This window comes from Staurois parvus, unplaced genomic scaffold (assembly GCF_062004578.1).
Source record: "Staurois parvus isolate SC_StPar_1 unplaced genomic scaffold, SC_StPar_1.0 ptg000114l, whole genome shotgun sequence".
NCBI lineage: Eukaryota > Metazoa > Chordata > Amphibia > Anura > Ranidae > Staurois > Staurois parvus.
Window position 1 is genome coordinate 6604699 of NW_028317910.1, and position 14662 is coordinate 6619360.

General features: G+C 42.0%; 1 protein-coding gene across 4 annotated transcripts in view; it reads left to right on the forward strand.

Annotated features, from left to right (window-relative positions):
* ADIPOR2 (adiponectin receptor 2) overlaps positions 1-14662 on the forward strand; it is a 104283-nt gene that overhangs the window by 26512 nt on the left and 63109 nt on the right. The window contains exon 1 of one of the 4 annotated variants that reach the window (XM_089671827.1): positions 9778-9797. The exons of the other annotated variants lie outside the window; for them this stretch is intronic. The gene's annotated coding sequence lies outside the window, so the exon portion shown is untranslated. Of the gene's footprint in view, positions 1-9777; positions 9798-14662 lie in introns of those variants that run through there. 4 annotated transcript variants of the gene reach the window in all.

Genomic DNA, 14662 nt, shown 5'->3' on the forward strand with positions numbered 1-14662 from the left:
ATTCTGCTAGTGTGTGTGTGTGTGTGTGTGTGTGTGTGTGTGTGTGTGTGTGTGTGTGTGTGTGTGTGTGTGTGTGTGTGTGTTGTTTTTATGAACTTGATTTCTCTTGAATTCTGTGGCCTTGTTTTATTGGCTTTGAAATCTATACCAACATCTGCAATAAAACCGATTCCAGTCTCTCATGTTTGTTAAACAAGAACAGTAATTAAGAGCCAGTGCTTAAAATTTGTCTTAGATTTATTGAATTTAGGACAAGAACCTAATAATGTAATCGACTATTTCCTTCTCTGTTTTTAATCACTGGGTTTTGATATGCCCACACAAAGGCAGTTTATTGCCTGGTGCCATGGAACAATACCTCTGTGATGTGTGCTATTCTAGCAGATGAACTCTGGATGCAGAAGTAATATTGGCTTGTTTAAAGGTGAACTCCTTCTGTACTGAAATTGCTTACTCTGATATCACTGTACATTTCTAGTGTGCATCAGAAGCTGCAGCAAATCAAAATTTCCTGATTTTAAGGATGTCCAACATCTAGAACTTTCCTCCCCAGCCCGATTTTTGTCTCTGGTTCACCCCTTTTTATTTATTGACTTTCAGTTCTTTCAGTCACAAAACGTCAGCGTCTGTGGGCTTTACCTAGGGCCCACTCCTCCCGACTGACACCCACCCATCAAGGCATTTTGATCTTTGCATCTAAACCCAAGATCCACCTGCTTGCATCCAGAAGAAAACTGTGATGTTTTTAGGAAATTGTGTTCAAAACCCTGCCACCTTCTATCACTAGCCATAATCTGCCTGCATTGCATGGAGAAGCACAGATACCCAGTGATGGGATCTCTGGGCCTAAAATACATTTTGTAATAAAAGGAGAAAGGGTTTAATTAAAAAAAAAAAATACAATTAACGTGTGGGGGGCATGCTACCGTGCTGGCCATAAGCAGAGAATTGTTAATCGTTACTTTTTATTGGCTGAATGGATTGATATTGCAAGCTTTTCTGACAGCTCAGGCCATTTTCTTCATATGATTTAGTATAGAAAGTGACATTTCTTATAATTTTAAACACACTAGCATGCAGAAGTATATTCCCCCTCTACTGGTGTGTATAAATTATGAGACATGTCAGTTCTGTTCCACACTGTGCTCAGAGACCAGACTGCTGCTGTCCACAAGGCTTATGGTTTTCATCTACTCCTCCAGTAAAAGCTATTGCTTGAAACTGAATTTAAAGTGAACCTGTGCTGTACCTGTGCAGGGAATTGGGGATTTAAAAGATTATGTCCAAGCAAACTTTTTTTTTGTTGGAACCCAATCAGGTTTGCACTCCCTGTTCTCCTTTGTATGTTTATGTCAAATTTACCTAACCAGTACAAAAAATTTTACATAAAATCAAGGTAATTACAATACACTTTTTTTTTTTTTTTTTTCTTTCTTCAAAATGCTTGGTATTTTTTGGTTCTTATATAGCAAAAAATTAGACCCAGTGGCGATTAAAGTGTTACTAAACCCAGGACCCTGCATTCTGTATATCTGGTCTCCTAGAGTATACAGAACATGGAAATGCAATTATTGTAGTAAATATTGGAATTCCTGGGAACTCCAGCCTTCCCTCTCCCAGTGTGCATTAGAAGCTGCAGTAAGCCAGATAGAACTTGCCTCACTTCATGGCTTCATTGAAAGCATTTTGTTGTATCTAGGGGCGGACTGACCATTTGGAAACGAGAGCCCGGGGTCAGTAGGGGGCCCCATGAGATGCCCCTGGTATTTTTTTTTTTTTTCATAGGCTTTTTTGAGTTTGGGCAAGGACACAGGGGCCCCATGATCCCTTATTGCCCAGGGGCCCCATGAGTTGTCAGTCCGCCCCTGGTTGTATCTGTTCAATAAGTGAAAGTGTCTGTTGATCCTACCAGAAAGATTTTGAACTAATAACTTTCCATGCTGTCTGCCTATGCTGCATGCTTCATCATTGCTCACCTCCTATTACTTTGTGTGAACTCCCTGGTGTTCCTGCCAGTCCCTTTATTTTCTCTTAGCCCTGGTTCACATGTATGCGGCCATGTGGGCTGTGTTTAGCATGGGCACGAGAGCCCATTCATTTGAATGGACTCTCGTGTCCCATGACACGCAGGGAAGAAATCCCTGCACTTCTTTCGAAACCGCAGCCTGCACGGGAACCTCGGTTACCAGTACGGTTGCGTTTTCCAGTGCGGGCGGCGTGCCATTAGAAGTAATGGCACCCGTCCGCAGGTCTGCATTTCTCTGTGCGGGTGGTGCGGCTGCACGGATTTTTGTGCAGATCCACAGCGGCACCACCCGCACAGATGTGAACCTAGCTTTAAAAACTGACCACACTAGGCATGAAAGCACAGCAGGACAGTTCTCTAGCTGTGCTGGACAGTTCTCTAGCTGTGCTGGACAGTTCTCTAGCTGTGCTGGACAGTTCTCTAGCTGTGCTGGAAACTCAGCCTGCTCTCCTGCAATGACCATCACATTCTTGAAAACCCTCAAACCCCCCCCCCCCCCCCTTATGCAGCTGAGAACAGAGGGAATGTGATCACTTATGAAAGAGGAAAAAGGTTATTTTATGATGCATTTTTTTTTTGTTTTTTTTATGTATATACAAATGTTTGACTTTTTTTTTTTTTTCTTCTTTTAAACTGAATGGGTTGTTTTACAAGGTGAGGGTTTACATACTTTGAAACACCTGGGGTCCTGGGGTGACCATGCTGCTTCTCCATAATTACAGTGCAGCGAGTAAGCATTGTTCTTCTCTTTAAATACTCATCAAGATAACAGGAGTAGCTATTTTGTCTGCTAAGTTAGTATTTGGCCTGTCTTTTCTATAGGAGCTAGCAGCTGTGTTGTGGCATGGGGACCATGAGTGTGATTGGTAGAGGCAGCTTGTGGGAATCTACTACCTAAACAAATCTTGCTATGGCAGAGCGAGGAGATTAGGCTGGGGTGACACTGTCTTAAAATGGAATCCTGGGATCGATCTAACAACTCCCACCCTCCTACTAACACCTATACTAACTCCCCAGCAAAAGATGGCCCATATTAAGTCTAAGGGTGACGTCACCGCGCAGGCATTCCAGCCGTTGTCAGAGTGCTCTGTGCTCTCCCCTGTAGCTGGCGATGGATGACACAGGGGAGATCACATACCTGGACCACAGCGGCCTGAGAATGGGCAAGTATATGCATCTTTCTTCTACATGGTAGTCAGTATAGGTTTTAGTAGGAGGGTGGGAGCAGTTTTAAGATTAGTTAGATCAATCCTGAAATTCAACTCTGAGAGCCTGGTGAGAAAACTGTGAGCTACAGGAAAATAGGTGGAGTCATGCTAAGGATCTTTCCTGGGAACTCCAGCCTTCCCTCTCCCAGTGTGCATTAGAAGCTGCAGTAAGTCAAATAGAGCTTGCCTCATTTCATGGCTGTAGGACATCCAGCATCATCTAACTCTTTCCTCCCCAGCCTGATTGTCCCTGGCCCACCCCTTTCATTCACTGGGTTTCAGTTCATTCAATTGTGGAGTTTCAGCATCACATGCGAGAGTTACCTCGGGTAGTTCCACTCCTCTAGCCTAATACCTAAATTAAAGGTAATTTTGTTATAACTTCTCCCAGGAGCCAGCCCACTGCTTGTATCAGGGCTGAGGGCTATTGAGAGGAGTATTGAGCTAGGGTGCTGTGATGTTTTCAGGAAGCTATGTACAGCACCCTGCCTGACCCTTCCACCAGCCATGATCTGCCTGCATTGTATAGAGCAGCACAGAGACCCAGTGAATACATTAGGTCTAAATTAAGGTATGTAAGTAATGACTTTATTTAAAACTATCATTAGTATGTGGATGAGGGGAGGCAGAAACCCGGGGCGGCAAATAAGCAGATCACACTTCGTCTTTAACTTTTTACCTTTTGCCCTTGTTCTCCTTTCAGCTTTCTAGATCAAAGCAAACCCGATTGTGTTCCTTTTTCTCCTGGAGAGATGCTCCAAGCCTTTCCTGGTAATGTGTCTCCCAGATAGCGAGGGCTTCAATTTCATAGTTCTACATAAGACCTTTGTTACTGAATAATAAAATCACAACACCTGTGTCCCTTTCCTTTATATTATATTGGCACTCAATAGCTTGTCACGTTAGCAAGATACTTCGCATCAATCTTGGAATAGAGGGAGCCGGTCATTTTGTCCCTTTTCAAAACATTACTAAAGCCTTGGTCCAAATGTAAAAGTCAGTTTTAAGGAAGGTTTTACAGAGGTGATGGAATATGGAGAACTGTGCACCTGAACAGCAGTTGCTGCCTGTTTTGGTTTTCACATCAATATTGTCGTCCTCGTCCCAAAGAACTCCCTTGGAGCCTTTTAAAGTGTTACTAAACCCACAACCGTAAAATCAGTCTGTATATGCAGTAAAGCATGCTTGTTATACTTCATGTGGAACCTAAGGGGTTAATCCTCTGCATTGTATAAAAATGCTGTTTGATCCTGTCTTCTCTGATCCTCCCCTTATTCCAGTGTCCCCCTCTTATCTCCTGATAAGACAGTGTGGAGACACTCTGCACATACTCAGTTTAGTGTGTATTGCTAGAGGTTTTTTTGTTTTTTTTCCTTCAGAGAGTGCATGTGCTCAGCACAGGCCAATCAGCACTGTCCAGACAGAGATCAGGGGCTTTGCATCCTATAAGAGCAGAAAGGAAAACTCCTCCTACAAGCTTTAAGCAGTGCTCTGCTGGACACTGTTAGTCACAAGACTGCTCTGACTGCTGATGAGAAAAGGCATTTAGCAGTTTATATTTACTAAAATAATTGCACTTTCATGTTGTGTACTGCGGGAGACCAGCTATAGTGAATGCAGGGTCCTGGGTTTAGTAACACCTTAAGCTGGCTGTAGATGGAGTGAAATTCATCCAGTTCAGCAGGGATCGGCCAAATTGGTGTCAGGTTTTTTTTTTTTTTTTTGGTTTTCTTGTTTTTTAGTATGGCTAGCTTTAGACCCAGGATATTGTAAAGCCTCCACTGCTTCCAGAGTTGAGGATAAGCCTAATCCCTTTCAGACTCTAAACTCCGCCCTCTGCTATTCTGTTCAAAGGCCAGACCTTCCACTTCCAGCTGCATGGGATTGGGCTCTTTGTTTTGAGGGGGCGTGGCTTCAGTGTGCTGCAGTGCTGTAAACATGCTGATAGGCTTTTCTTCAGCGCTCTGTGACCGCACAACACGTAACGCAGTGCTGTGCACTGGGCACAAGGGAGATGAGCCTTGTCCATGCGGTTGGACTGCGCTGGATCGCTGCCAAGTACAGTTGCACTGCATATGGTGTGGACCTAGCTTAAAGGTTTATGATTTCAAAGTGATTGTTCCCGGCTGCTGTGGCCAGGGAAGCCGCTAATTCAGCACAGTCTGCTTGATTAGCTGCAAGAGAGGGCAGGGGAGATATTGGGAGTCTAGTAGACCTCTAGTAGGACCTGTCACCTGCAAGTGATATTAGAGGCAATAAAAAAAAAAAAAATAAAATCTGCTCTGTGCAGTGGTTTTGCACAGAGCAGCCCAGATCCTCCTCTTTTTTTGGGTTCCCTGCCAGCGCTCCTGGCCCCTCCCTTCTGCCAAGTGCCCCCACAGCAAACGGCTTGCTATGGGGGCAGTAAGCAGTCTCGCTCCTGAGCTGCTGTTCTGCATGTCCATTCGCTATTAGCCCTGCCCCCCTCTCTTTTCTCATTGGCTGTGATAGACAGCAGCGGGAGCAAATGGTTCTGCTTCTGTCTCAGCCAATAAGGACGGAGAGTCCCTGGAGAGCCGAGGCTGTCATGCACATTGCTGGATGCGATGGGGCTTTTCTAAGAATTGAGGAGGGCTGCTGCGCACACAGAAGGTTTACATGTGTTTAAGTGCGTCAAGTGGTTTTCTAAAAATGCAGATTTTGTGTGAAATTTAATAAAAAAAAATGCTCCAGAGGGTAAGCTGTAAGGGTAAAATTGATGGACCTGTGTCATGTTACTATGTAATTATATGATGTATATCTGCAGCAAAGCATCAGGCTGCTTTATGCTGTGCGTCTTCCATTGTTGGTGTTTAGCTTAATGAACCGCTTCATAATCTTCTGTATACAGACCACTCCAGTCAGAACTGTTCTGTATACACACCAGTCTGGTCAGGCCCGGCATCAGCCCACACAGCAGTAGTACACTCTAGGCATCATTTCCTGCTTTTGTAAGCTGCCTGTGTCAGCCTTCTATGAATCAACACTTACCAGCAGCACCTATCACTCTGTGCTGACATTGTTACAATATTCTGAATCTGTCTTCATCCTCTTTATGACAGTGATATATGGATGATCAGGGGGAAAAGTGGACCTGTCAAATCATTTTCAAACAAGACCGAGAACCTGCACTGAGTAACTTCTCTACACTTGCTAAAGTTCTAAAACAAATTTTGGTGTGTCTTTTGTAGTTTGGTGTAATCAGCGGCAAAGCAATATGTAGACAGTTACAGTATTAAAATATTTGCAGCTGCACAGAGTATTCCTGGAGACGAGAGTTGGATAGAGGAAGGAGCAGAGTCCTCTAGCAGTGCAGAGTATTTCAGGAGGGGAGAGTTGGATAGAGGAAGGAGCAGAGTCCTCCAGCAGTGCAGAGTATTTCAGGAGGGGAGAGTTGGATAGAAGATGGAGCAGTCTCCTCCAGCAGTGCAGAGTATTTCAGGAGAGGAAAGTTGGAGGAAGGAGCAGAGTCCCATAGCAGCATTTTATGGATCTCTTGGTATTCTGATATGGAAATATAAAACACATCAGCTATAATAAATTTTAAAAACAAATGTGTGTGTGTGTGTGTGTGTGTGTGTGTATATATGTATGGGGATGGAGATATCTATCTCTTCACTTACAATAGAATATCTGCAGAGCGCATGATATTTGTGTTTAAAGTCTCTGAATTTTTGGCTTGCGTAGCCTTGGCAATGTAGAAGGAGAAGCTTTGCCTGGGGTGGTTGGAGCACCATGCGTTGCAATGTAAATATTTTGTTGGCACAGCGTGGGCTTGATTGAGCGATTTGGGTTCAGAGATACTGCTGATATTCCGACTCGTCAGCAGCTTCTGTATCCTCATGATGACAATACGTTTGATTATTATCACAGGGGATGAAGCATAAAATGAGATGAGAAGTGGAGGCATTTTATTTCCCTTGCAGCTGATATTTAATAGTGGAGCTCGGCTCAGTGGGAACGTCTCTCAATTGCAGCAAGAGAATACGTTGAACACCTAATATTTGGATTAAGAAATACATAAATTACACAGCCAGTTAAAGCGGTATTAAATCCAAAAGCAAACCTTTATTACATCGCAGCTTACAAGGTATTGGATGTGATGGCTGCATTAGTTGTTCTTCCTTTTTTTTTTTTAGGCTTTTTCTTTTATTTTTACCTGGTGCTCCAGCCAGAAAGTCTGTTCTTCAAAAGAACAACCCTCTTGCAGATGTAGCAGTTCGAGAGTTACAATCAGCTTTTATTTATGTTAAACATTTATCCCAAAAGTGTGAGCTGGATCTAGGCTTCAGTTTGTGAGCGTTTCTAAATCTGCTATTACATCGAATACTCCCCTCCCTCAAGATTAAAGTGATGGTAAAGGATTTTACAATTTTTTTCATAAAGGTTTTACTTACCTGCTCTGGTCAATGGTTTTGCAGAGAGCGGGCCCGATCCTACTCTTCTGGGGTCCCCTTTTAGCGCTTCTTGTTCCTCCTGCCTTCTGAGTAACCCCCCTAACAAGCCGCTTGCTAGGAGCGCACTTGTGCAGGGTTGATTCTGAGCCACAACCAATGCATTAAGGTTAAAAAAAAAAACCTTTCCAACCACTGTAACAATGCTGCTGTCCAAAGGTGCCCCTGTGCTCCTTCATCTACAATGGGGGCACTCTAATACAGTATTTGTGTTACTGGCTGGTTAAACCTAGGGAAAAAGCCTGAAAAAGAAAACTGATGCAGGCATCACATCTAGTGATCGGTAAGTGGCAATTACTGCTTTAATGCAAAACTGATATGAGACACTTCCCACTATAGCTTAAAGAAACTCTATTTTCCCTTAAAATCCTATCACATTGCTACAGATGACTTTGGATCATTTTAAAGTGGACTTGTCATGATATATTTTTTCATTGTATGTGCAGTATGTTCAATACTATGCCATTGTACCATTTCCATATATTTATTACCTCTTAGAGATCACCGCATTTCCCCCATGACAATGCCTCTGTCTGCTTTTGACTCCTGTAGGATGGAGCCATCTTTGTTCAAACATCATCCAGGGATACTATCTATTTTCTGAACTGAGATCTTGGCACAGAGATGGCAGTCATGTAAAGCCTGGTGCCTGTGCTGTTTTTTAGCTATGTTCTCGAATGTCAGACAAAAAGTAGCCCCTGTAGCACCCTCTCACCTTGTGACTTGCTACAAACATTTAATAATGCAGTCTGATCATTGGGGGAATTATGGAATTATGTCAGCCTAGGCAAAGGCACTGATAGGAGCATAAGGCCAGCTGGTTAATGATAAAGGGTGAAGATTTCCTTTAAAAAAAAATAAAAAAATGGACCATTGTCGTATATTGTATCAGGGATGTGATCATGTTGACTTGTGAAGTTACTGACAGGTCTACTTTAAATCTTCATTTTTTTTTTTTAAGCAAAGTTCAGGGGCTACCATTGCTATTTTGAGGCTTTCTTCCCCTAGGAGACTTGATCGTACCAAACCCGTCCTAGATGTCATGTGCAAATATCATCTTTGCTCCATATATTCAGCCACACCCACCTCGCCTGACTGTGTCGTTTGCATGCCTCCCCATTTTGTACTTCATGCTGTGATATCCTTGTGACTTATCTGATCACAGAGATGGGGTAAAGGTGATATTTGCATACTGCAAGTGTGTGGACTTAGAGGTGGAACTTTGAAACTGCGGTACATACTGCTGTCTCATGGTCCCTTTTGCCCCTTATGCCACATTCTACTGTCACTGTTACTTCAGCACATGATTAAAGTGCATTTTCCTTTGTAATGAGTAGAACTTTCCAAGCGTCAGACATACGCACTGGAAGTGATGGACCTCGCTTGTCTGCTACATTCCAGGGAGGTTACATAAGATGTTCTGGAGCTGCACATTTCATCGCTGCTTTCTCAACTGACATTTGTTGCAGCTTAACCCATAACACCAAGGAATTTCCTCCGTATTGCTGGCTTCATCTGATTCATAGCCTGTGCCAGTTAAAGCAGAACTAAACCCACCAATCCTGAATATTTCCTAAAACTGTTACATTCAAGGCATGCTGTGAATGATAATCGTTACAGTTACTAGTGTGCTTATTTAACCGAACTCTCAATCCATCAAACGGCTGGTGTCATAGCTGATGACGTGTGCAGCACCATGTCAGCTGCAGATCAAACCAGAGGCTGAGATGGCAGCTTCCTTGGCTGTAAAGGACAGAAGGGTTTATTTCTGCTTTAAGGGATATGATTTACATAATGTACACACCTGCGTAACAGCCTGTACCCATCTCATAAGAGGGTCATTACCTGTATGCATTGTTACAATTTATAGTGGAACTAAATGCACACATACCTTGGTTCCCACAGTCTAATGTGCTCGAGGTCCCTGCATAATCATCCTAGGTTTTTACAGGTGCTAGCCTTCGGTCATGTTGATTGGACAGTGCAGGGTGATGTCACTCTCACACATGTGCAGGAGTACAGTCATTCCAGCACACAGCCAACTGCATGAGCAGCTCAGTGTACATTCTACAGAGGACTGTGAATAGGCAGGTGAGTGTACTCTATTACAGAATAGACTTTGCATGTCACTCCTGCAATGAAAAGCTTGCCTGTTCATTTACATTTAGTTCTGCTTTAACACTCACTTGTGCCTTAGAATTCACTCCAAGTGAGTTTACTTATGTACCTCGTGTTTAAAAGTCTGTATGTATAGTTTGTTTGAATATGAAAGAAACCTCTTTATAGAATATGGGTGAATGGTGAACCATTTTCCTGCTTGGAAGGATCTAGGTCATAAATTGTTAACCAGCATTCAGTGGAGCTCTAGGGTGTTTTCCTGCTTAGGGGTTCCTTGAACTGTGGCTGATGGCCAGGGCATTTGATGGTGCCTGAATACTTCTGGGTCCAACTCCACTCAGCAAAGGCAGCAGCATAATGCCAGTGAGCTTTTTAGCTGTTTGTAATGGCGGCATTCTGACCATCACTGTAAGGGCAGCTTTCTTCATACTAGCCACAAATTTAATGGGCATTTCCACAATGATCGGAGCATTCTTTCCACTGACTCCCATGTTGGGAGAATTTTATTTTTCAATTTTCACTAATTTTACTAATGTTAGGGGCATTTTCTTTCAGTCACATTAAGGTCTCAGAGAACCCCTGCTACAGTTAAAGTATAACTAAAGGCAAAACGTTGTGTTTTTTGGATGGAGTGGAGAGGTATTCGAATACCTGTCAGTTTTTATTGCTGTTTGTGCCCCCATTTTGGGGATTCACCCTCTATTTGACCTGTTTATCCATTATCATTGAAAGTAAAAGAAAATCACAAATTTTGGGTTGTCCTCAGGAAAGTAATAATGAGGAAATCTTCCAATAGGGACACTAGTTCTGGGGGTCCCCAAGGAATTCCCTTAATTTGCAGGAATTTCTTCCTACTTCTTGTTTGGCTATGGGACAGGAAGTGAAGGGAAATCTCCGCAATGGGACACCGATGGTGAAAAAATAATTGCCTGAGGTTATAACCCTCCCTTGCTCTATCCAAAATGGGAAAAAAAAAGTTTTTGCTTACAGTTTTTTTTTTTTTACTTTAAAATTATTTCATGGGTTCCCCTGGGGTTAGAAAGTTGAGGCTGGCTGATCTAGGGGCTTTTGCACTTTTGCTGGTAATATTCCATGTTTTAAAAAGGACAAAGCTGTGCGGATATTGGAAAATGATAATGCTTTAACAAACTAAATGTTAGGATACATTAAGTATCCTATACAATTGTTGTTTTGTTTGAAAGCACATTTAAACCCAGGAACAAAAACTGAAAGTATTTCTGGCAAATGAACAACATTTTTCACTGACACCAGTGGACCATGCCTGTGTAGTGTGTTGAAACGGACGCTTGTTGTCCCATTTGATGCCCATGTGACCATGCAAGAGAACAAATGGGAGACAAGGACAGAGCACTGTTGCCCTATAACAGGTACCTTCATGACAGGATCACCAGGGATTATTTTAATAAAAACTATTTAATAATACTTTTTAATATTTACATTAACCTATTAAAGAATGTTAACCCAGCATTTTCATATTCCTGATATGTGCCTGCTGTACCATGTGCTTGTATGAAAAAGTATCCTGTTCTCTTTGTATTGCTTCCTTTTTTGTAAAATCCCTGGTGTTCCTATCAGTCTCTCTGCTTTCCTATTAAAAACTGACCACACTTGGCATCAGAGCACAGCGTGGTTCTGAAGTCCTAGAACGAGACTATATAAAACATCGTGCCCCACCCCTCTAAGGCTTCATAGCAGTTTCTAAACTTGGGAAAAAAAAAAACGTCAAAAGCTCCTAAACTCAGCTCCGTAAAAGTCTGTGTCCATGTACATCTGCACTGTGTTTATGACCTGTCTTTCAGGTTTTGTTAGCTTTCTATTGACACCCTCAGCAGATCGCAAGGGAAGTGAGATTGCGACGGAAACACGCAGGGATTCAATATGTCCAAGGTTCAAGCAAGAATATACATGACTTGTATTTAGACAATGCATGTTTATCCCAGTTTTGCTGTAAAATTAGAAGTGGTAACACTAGGATAATAACCTCAGCATTTGGATACATGTTCTGTGCTGAAGAGGTATTCAGGGTGGCCGGCCCACCCACCCTTTCAGCAGAAATCCTGTGACCAAATGATGAGGGATCTTGAAAATTGAAATTTTTGCAGCCAAGTTTTTAGTATTTTTATATTTTCAGGATTTTGATTGTGGGGTTGAGAACTTCTACTCTAATTATGCGGTATTAATCTGTTGTAACCAATCAGAATTTATGAATGTATCTTCCAGCTGCTCCTATTTTTCACTATGCGACGTGTGGTTGTGGATCTTCCAGCGACTTCATCTTACGGTGGAATCTTGCTCAGGTCAACCTGCGCTCTGTGGATTTCAGCAAGATCTGTTTCCTCCAATATTTGTGTTGCATGTGAATGATTCATCCTGTTCAACAACAACAACTATAACTAAGTATTCCCTGGGGAAGGTCTTGTGAACAGTTCCTATTAAATTGACTCACCTAAGAGCTGCCTGCGTACAGGGAATTATATACCAAAGAGTCTATAATAAAAAGCATTAATTAAAGGATGGTTTCCTTTACGGTTGTGATCACACTTCCTATTTCGTTCGTAAAAGGTCCAATATTTCAGTGTTGAGTGGCAACTGAGCCACCTAACATTTTCTTCCTAAAGCGGAACTGAATGCATTTGCATATTACTTACAAGCAAGTAGGCTATTTATGGCAGGAGAGACATGCAATGTCTCTCCTGCAATATAATGCATCTAATTGCCTGCTCACAGTGTTCTGTGGCATGTAAACTGAGCTGCGTGTGCGCAGCTCAGCTTGCGTTGCTAGTACGGTCCTTGTGTGCATGCACAGGAATTGTCATCCCATGCCAGCCAATGAAGATGCCCAAAGACCAGGAATCGGGGGGGGGGGGGGGGGGGAAGATATCGGCGCTTGATATGGACACATCACAGATTTCAGCCATTTGAGAGGAGCTGGGTGTAGTGACTTTAGTTCCCTTTAAATCATCTTGGGGACTCTATTGCTGAGACAAGCCTTTATTAGAAGTCTTGGATACACCACCCGGGACATCTCGCTCCTGGGAACAGGGATGGTGGAAGCCCCTTTCATGAACACAGCAGGTGTAAAAACCTGGCAATTCCCTCATAATGAGCACAGGAGATGTGTAGACCCAGGAACACGTTGCAGGGATGGTTGGAGCCCCACATAATGGACATAGCTGGTGTTACGGGGTTGAGACAAAACCTAAAACACTGCTGGGAGCGCTTGCAATGCTCAGATTTTATTTTCTTAATTAAACCATTTTTCTGAAGGGGGAAAAAAAGTGAGAAAAAAATGTTGCTGTAACTACTTATAAATTGTTAGTTGGACTTTTTAATCTGTTGTCTTTCTTAGAGACATTCAAAACTACGTGTTTATTGAAAACTATGCTGCAGTGATTTCACCTGCAGAACAAACCGGTTTGTCACTGTGGGAAGTAGGGGGGGGGGAGTGGATCTACTGACAGGATTAACTGGTGATAAGGCTATATCGCAGGGGGTACAGACAAACAAAATCTGCTGTGTTTGATGCTATTGACAGACTGCAACATATGGCCATTTTTATTCTGCCCAGGGTTCCACTTTAAGAAACACTGCTTGTATTGTCTTCCATTAGTTTTATGGTGGGAGAGCATATTCCGGTTATAGAATATGTCATTAGGTCAGAATGTGAGACTTTGAGACTAGTTTTATGGTGGAAGCGCATATTTCCGATCATAGGACATGTCATTAGGTCAGAATGTGAGACTTTGAAACTAGTATTATGATGGAAGCGCATATTCATGTTGGATTATGTCACCTTTTTTGCTGTTAACATTTATGATTCCATTTTATTACTATCGATGTAAACCATATTGTAATTTAATTTTATTGGCTGATTAGGAGAAAAACCTCTTGTGTTTTCTGCTGAAGAGTTCAATGGTTTAATGCTTATAAAGTGCACAATTTGTATTCAACTTAACCCCCCTAAAATGATGTGACTGGAACTGAATAGGTCACAGATAGCAAAAAAAAGAAATGTGCTTTAACACTTGCCTACTCTAGCCAAGATTTGGCTTTAGATGTGTTCATTCCTCTGTCCTGGCTCTTTCAGGACAGCGGGTCTGCGGGATGGATGGGGAACAGGATCGGATCAGATGCAAGAGGGTGTCGGCAGATACATGCCTGATTGGGTCTGCCTGTCTGTTTTTTCTTTTTTTTTTTTTAACCACTTGAGCCCCAGAGGATTTACCCCCCTTAATGACCAGGCCTTTTTTTGCTGTTTGGCGCTGCACTAATTCAAATGATAATTGCGCGGTCATGCAATGCTGTACCCAAACAAAATTTACGTCCTTTTTTTCACACAAATAGAGCTTTCTTTTGGTGGTATTTGATCACCTGTGCGCTTTTTATTTTTTGCGCTATAAACAAAAAAACCACAAAAATTTTGAAAAAAAACAATATTTTCTACTTTCAGCTATAAAAAATATATCATAAACTCAAAGTTAGTCATAAATTTAAGCCAAAATGTATTCTGCTACATGTTTTTGGTAAAAAAAAATCCCAATAAGTGTATATTGATTGCTTTGTGTGAAAGTTATAGCGTCTACAAACTATGGTATAGATACTGTAATTTATGCCTTTTTTTGCTATACAGCACTGCACTAATTCAAATGATAATTGCGCGGTCATGCAATGCTGCACCCAAACGAAAATTACGTCCTTTTTTTCACACAAATAGAGCTTTCTTTTGGTGGTATTTGTTCACCTGTGCGCTTTTTATTTTTTGCGCTATAAACAAAAAAACCACAAAAATTTTGAAAAAAAACAATATTTTCTACTTT